The following is a 6,595-nucleotide window of genomic DNA, read 5'->3' on the forward strand; positions in this document are numbered from 1 at the left end:
CTCGGGGTGTTCTGCATTTAGCAAAACTAAGTTTCAACCAGTGTCTTGTTTTCAGTGATAAAAATTATTAATTTTAATTTCCAAAATGAACAAACAGTCTTATGGATTAAATCTAAGAGCTCTTAAAATAACAAAATCTACATAATAAAATTCCAGTATGTTGAAGGGAAAATAAGCTAGAATATAACGCATAATTAAGAATAAAACTATATACATTATATATACATTATTATATATATATATATATTAATATATATATATATATATATATATATATATATATATATATATATATATATATATATATATATATATATATATATATATATATATATATATATACACATACATACATAAAATATGTATGTACATGTAAATGGACAGTGGGTGGTTGGCACACATTTAAAAGGTGCTAAGCCTTTTAAAGTCCACATAATAAAATACCAGTACGTTGAAGGGAAAATAAGCTAGAATATAACGCATAATTAAGAATAAAACTACATACAGACATACAAACATTATATATATATATATATATATATATATATATATATATATATATATATATATATATATATATATATATATATATATGCATACATAAAATATGTGTGTGTGTACATGTAAATTGGACGGTGGGTGGTTGGCACACATTTAAAAGGGGCTAAGCCTTTTAAAGTTTGACATAGTAGAATACTTATTAATATAATTAGAATGTTTATATACAATATCCTTTAATTTTTATGACTGACTCTTGCCGTGAGACATTTCGTCTCCAGCATACTTTGGTCACGATGTGCGAGCATCTTTTTTAGGAAAAAATTCAGACGTTGTCCTTCAAAGTGAGAGATTGAAGGCCTACATTTTTGTCAATTTCAATTTCAAGTTGAAGGTTGAACCTAACCCAGGCCTTCAAACTGTTTTTTTTTTTTTTTTTTTTTTTTTTACTAGACACCAGATAAGAACCTATCTATCCCTCCTTTCAGCACTAAAAATCACGAATCATTTTGGCCGATGTGTACGAAAATATTTTATTGGAAATTGTAGAATTTCCATAGACGCTTCAGTCATATTTGACACTCCACGAGCAAAAAATAGTTATGGAATCTTTTCAATCTCCCTTTTACGTATGCAAATGAGGAAGTTGAAAAGAGATGGATGCTGTGTAAGACAGAAATCATTGAAATGTAAGTGATTCCTGCGGAACTAATTCTCTCTCTCTCTCTCTCTCTCTCTCTCTCTCTCTCTCTCTCTCTCTCTCTCTCTCTCTCTCTCTCTCTCTCTCTCTGTAGTTTTCCTGTGTGTTTTGTAACGAGACATTTGGTAAACGAACCAGACAGTAGCGTGTATTGAGTTCCATAGTTATGAGCCTTTTTTGTCTTTTCATTCAAAACCGTTTTTTTATATATTCGTTTTTGTCTTATTATCTTTCTCTTTCCTTCTCTTCCTCCTTCTTTTTATCCAGGGCCAGGTTATAATAGTCAGTCTGAAGCCGCTCAAATTAATGTTGTAGGAGCAACCTCCAGGTCTGCGTTGTCTGCATGAAATTCACGATTATTCGGATCCGTTATTTGTGGAGCGTAATTGCTGCTAATTGCGATCCCGCTGGCAACTCAAATAAATTCTTTGCCACGTTTGTGTTGTCGCAAATTACCTCCATCATGGAAGATTGTTATTTTCATAAGCGTTCATTTTGCGGCAAAATAATAAATGCATTATTATTTTTTGACATGAATTTTATTCTTTACGTGTTATAAGATATCCTCGTATTTCTTAAAGATTTTGGAGCTTTTATCGGTGTTATTTAAAGTCGATGTTGTTCCTCGATATCTTGTTGTTTTATCAAAGTAGAAAAAATATATTATTTTATTAAAAATTAAGGTTTCACACACACACACACACACACACACACGCGCGCGCGCGCACTACTTATAGTTGCATTTATGTGTAAATTTAATTGTGCTTGTGGATTGTTGATGTAATGGTCTTGTCGTTTACAGAAATCAACCGAGAGAGGGGTTAACAGACCGCCATGTTAAACTCTACGGAAATTTGAACTTGCGTTTCACTTGCAGTCGATTCATGGTGGCATTTGTTTCATCGGCCAAGGATTGATCGAGAGTTTTCGGTGCCATAGCAATTGTAGTGTTGACCTCAGAAACAGTTGGTGGAAACCTGGATTCGGGTACGTTCTGAATAGCATGGAAACGGCAAAAAAAAGAAGAAAAATACTAAATGCCTTGGCGAACTGACATGACTTGAACGTATTGATTACTGAGGCCACATTACGAACATGTATTTGTGGCTGTTATTAAGATTATAAATTTGATTAATGGCTGAGAGAGAGGTAGAGAGATTTCACAAAAGCAACAGAATTATTTTTTTATTCATTTGTCTTTACCGCTGCTAATTTCATTCTATAATAATTGATTGACTTTTTATCTTAGTGATTGTTTTACTTTCATTTTGAAATCGGTTTGATGCTGATCAAAATAAAGACCATTAAATGGCTGAAAATGTTACGAGAGAGAGAGAGAGAGAGAGAGAGAGAGAGAGAGAGAGAGAGAGAGAGAGAGAGAGAGAGAGAAGGCTGTTACAATGAAGGATTTCAGGGGGCCAGCACCAGTTATACAAATGATTTTATTATATATTCTTATGAGATATTGCAGTACTAGGCTTATGGTAGTTTTCGGAGGCAATGATGGTAGAAGGTATCGTGGCGTAGGCATATATGTATGGTATGTTTTATGTTAAGTGTTAACTGATCTTTGGTCCATATCTTAAACAAGTATTTTCTGTCAGCTATTATGAGTATTTGTGGGGATAATCATTTAAACATATATGCACACATACATACATACACACACACACATATATATACGTGCGTGTGTGTACATACCTGCATAACTACATATGCATGTATGTATGGACCAATTAACGCGGTTAAATCATTCATACAGACACCCGTTAAGTCATAAATAGGTAGCAGGGTTGTGCAAGGGATCAGGAAGCGACTGCGTATTTCCGAAAGCTAAGGTGGGAATCTGTGAAGAGATTTTTAAGCTAGTTCTCCTTTATGTAAGTGCAATGTGCTTGTCAATTAAAAGAGGTGTCGCTGTTGAGATAAAAAGCCTACACGGTATTTGTGTAGTAAGAAAAACTGCTAGTGTGAGAATTCTGGACAGACGTAGAGGAAGTGACCAAAGGGCTGCGAGAATGAAACGATGGATTGGAGTGTTTTGGGATGGTTTGCTGATGTTGAATGAATGGAGGACGATAGTTTGGTGAAAAGCTTATAATCGAGAAGTGTTAGGAGGGAAGAGAGGAAATCATCGACATTGCGTAATAGATGATGCGAAAGAGGTACTGGAAACGGAGACCTTACATGTAGGAAGGCCGAGGGCTTCTGCATCAAGATAAAAGTGGATGGTGCAGTATGTGTAATGGTTCAACGCTGCTTTGTAGCGTTATGACGCTAATTGTGTTGTCGAAATTATCTGCACAGGTGGTTCTCCACGATTCTCCAATTGAAATATGAAGGAGATAGTGACTATTGTATAAGAATACAATGGTAAATACTTCGGGAACCACTCCTGTTAGGGAATGCGACTTAGTTTTATATATATATATATATATATATATATATATATATATATATATATATATATATATATATATATATATATATATATATATATATATATATATATATATATCTAATATATTCATATATCATATATATATGTGTGTATGTTTATTAATATATGTATTTATGTACAGTACGTATAATTTGTATGTGTGTATGCAACAAAAGGCTTGAGACAGGATATCTCGTTTAAGAACCGAAACTAGATTTCAAGAGTGGTTATGTACCAGGAAGATTATCGCTTAGAATGCCTGTTTATTTTTGCGCAGTGCTGAACAAACGATGGCAATGAACACGCCCTTTACATACTTCCACGTGAGGGGAAAATAAAAGTCGGCTAAATTCCTAGAAACCTTCAAAATTCAGGCATCGGGAAAAGAGAGGGTGGAGGTTTGCATATCATTAGCATAAAGAGGTTATAAAAGACTTAGCACACGATTCTTTTTATTTGTTGAGGAGGTAATTAGTGCCTGTTTTTCGCATGGCAGTCGTTGTTCCTTCATGCACAAGGCCGTGAAAAATTCTCTCTCTCTCTCTCTCTCTCTCTCTCTCTCTCTCTCTCTCTCTCTCTCTCTCTCTGAGAGTGTATATGAAACTCAATTTTGATGCACGCTTTATGACGTAATTGGTATTGACTTTTTTTTATTAAGTAAATTTTTGCTATTATTAAAGATAATGTAAATCGTGAAAATGTTGATAAATGTTCTGATAACATGAGACAACTTGTTAGAGCGGGATCTCTTTCTATCAAGATCGGTGACGTTATTCAAAGCACGGATTTGCTCTCAGCTTATTTTCTCGATCATCTTGAAGAATACTCTTATTTATTAACTGCATACACAGATGGGTCTAGGCAAGGACACTTTCAGCATGCCGGTTGGCATCTTGTTGGCCTTGATCTCAAAATTTTTGGTCCTGTGTCTACCATATTATGTAGGTAGCTAAAGGATTTTTTTTATTCAAATTCGTACCTAATTAGATAGCCTGAACAATTTTTTTTTAAATCGTACCTTATTAGATAGCGTGAAGAATTTTTTTTAATTCGTACCTCATTAGATAGCGTGAAGGAGTTTTCTTTTATTTTAATACGCAACTTATTAGATAGCGTGAAGGATTTTTTATTTAAATTCGTACCTTCTTAGATAATCTGAAGGATTTTTTAAAAATTTAAATTCATTCCTTATTAGATAGCCTGAAAAAAATTTTTATTTAAATTTATTCCTTAATAGATAGCCTGAAGGATTTTTTTTATTTAAATTCGTATCTTAGTAGGTAGCCTGAAGGATTTTTTTAATTTAAATTTATTCCCCATGAGATAGCCTGAAGAATATTTTTTTAAATTCGCACATCATTAGATAGCCTGAAGAATTTTTAATTTAAATTCATTCATTAATAGATAGCCTGAAGAATTTTTAAATCGTACCTTATTTTTTAATTTAAATTCGTACCTTAATACATACCCTGAAGGATTTTTTAATTTAAATTCGTACCTTATTATATAACCTGAAGGATTTTTTTATTTAATTCATACCTTATTAGATAGCTTGAAGGATTTTTTATTTAAATTCATGCCTAATTAGATTGCCTGAAGATTTTTTAAATTTAGGTTCGTACTTATTAGATAGCCTGTATTATTTTTTATTTAAATTCGTATCTTATTAGACAGCCTGAAGAATTTTTTTATTTAAATTCGTTCCTTATTAGATAGCCTGAAGAATTTTTTTATTTAAATACGTACCTTATTACATAGCCTGACGGATTTTTTAATTTAAATTCGTTCCTTAATAGATAGCCTGAAAAATTTATTTAAATTCGTATCTTATTAGATAGCCTGAAAGATTTTTTAAATTTAAATTCGTACCTTATTAGATAACCTGAAGAATTTTTTAATTTAAATTCGTACCTTATTAGATACCCTGAAGGAATTTTTTTTTATTTAAATTCGTACCTTGTTAGATAGCCTGAAGAATTTTTTTTATTTAAATTAGCACTTCATTAGATAGCCTGAAGGGTTTTTAATTTAAATTAATTCCTTAATAGAGAGCTTGAAGAATTTTTAAAATTTAATTTCGTACCTTATTTGATACCCTGAAGGATTTTTAAATTTAAATTCATTCCTTAAAAGATAGCCTGAAAAACTCTTTTTTAAATTTGTACCTTATAAGATAGCCTGAAGGATTTTTTAAAATGTAATTTTATACCTTATTAGGTAGTCTGAAGGATTTTTTTATTTAAATTCGTACCTTATTAGAGAGCCTGAAGAATTTTTTTATTTAAATTCGTATCTCATTAGGTAGCGTGAAGTATTTTTGTAATTTAAGTGAATTCCTTAATAGATAGCCGGAAGAATTTTTAAATTTAAATTCGTACTTTATTAGATAGCTTGAAGAATTTTTTTCATATAAATTCGTATTTTATCAGAGCCTGAAGGATTTTTTTTAATTCGTACCTCATTAGATAACCTACTGAATTTTTCTTATTTAAATTCTTACCTTATCAGATAGCCTGAAGAGTTTTTTTTATTCAAATTCGTACCTTATTACATAGCCTGAAGGATTTTTTTTTATTTAAATTCATTCCTTAATAGATAGCTTGAAGAATTTTTTTTTTATTTAAGTTAGTACCTTATTAGATAGCCTGAATAATTTTTTTATTTAAATTCGTACCTCATTAGATAGCCTGAAGAATTTGATTTAAATTCGTACCTTATTAGATAGCCTGAAGGATTTTTTAATTTAAATTCATTCCTTAATAGATAGCTTGAAGAATTTTTTTATTTAAATTCGTACCTTATTACATAGCCTGAAAGATTTTTTAAATTTAAATTCGTACCTTATTAAATAGGCTGAAGGATTTTTTATTTAAATTCGTACCTTATTAGATAGCTTGAAGGATTTGTTATATAAATTCATACCTTATTAGATTGCCTGAAGAATTTTTAAAATTTAA

This window comes from Macrobrachium rosenbergii, chromosome 10, assembly GCF_040412425.1.
Source record: "Macrobrachium rosenbergii isolate ZJJX-2024 chromosome 10, ASM4041242v1, whole genome shotgun sequence".
NCBI lineage: Eukaryota > Metazoa > Arthropoda > Malacostraca > Decapoda > Palaemonidae > Macrobrachium > Macrobrachium rosenbergii.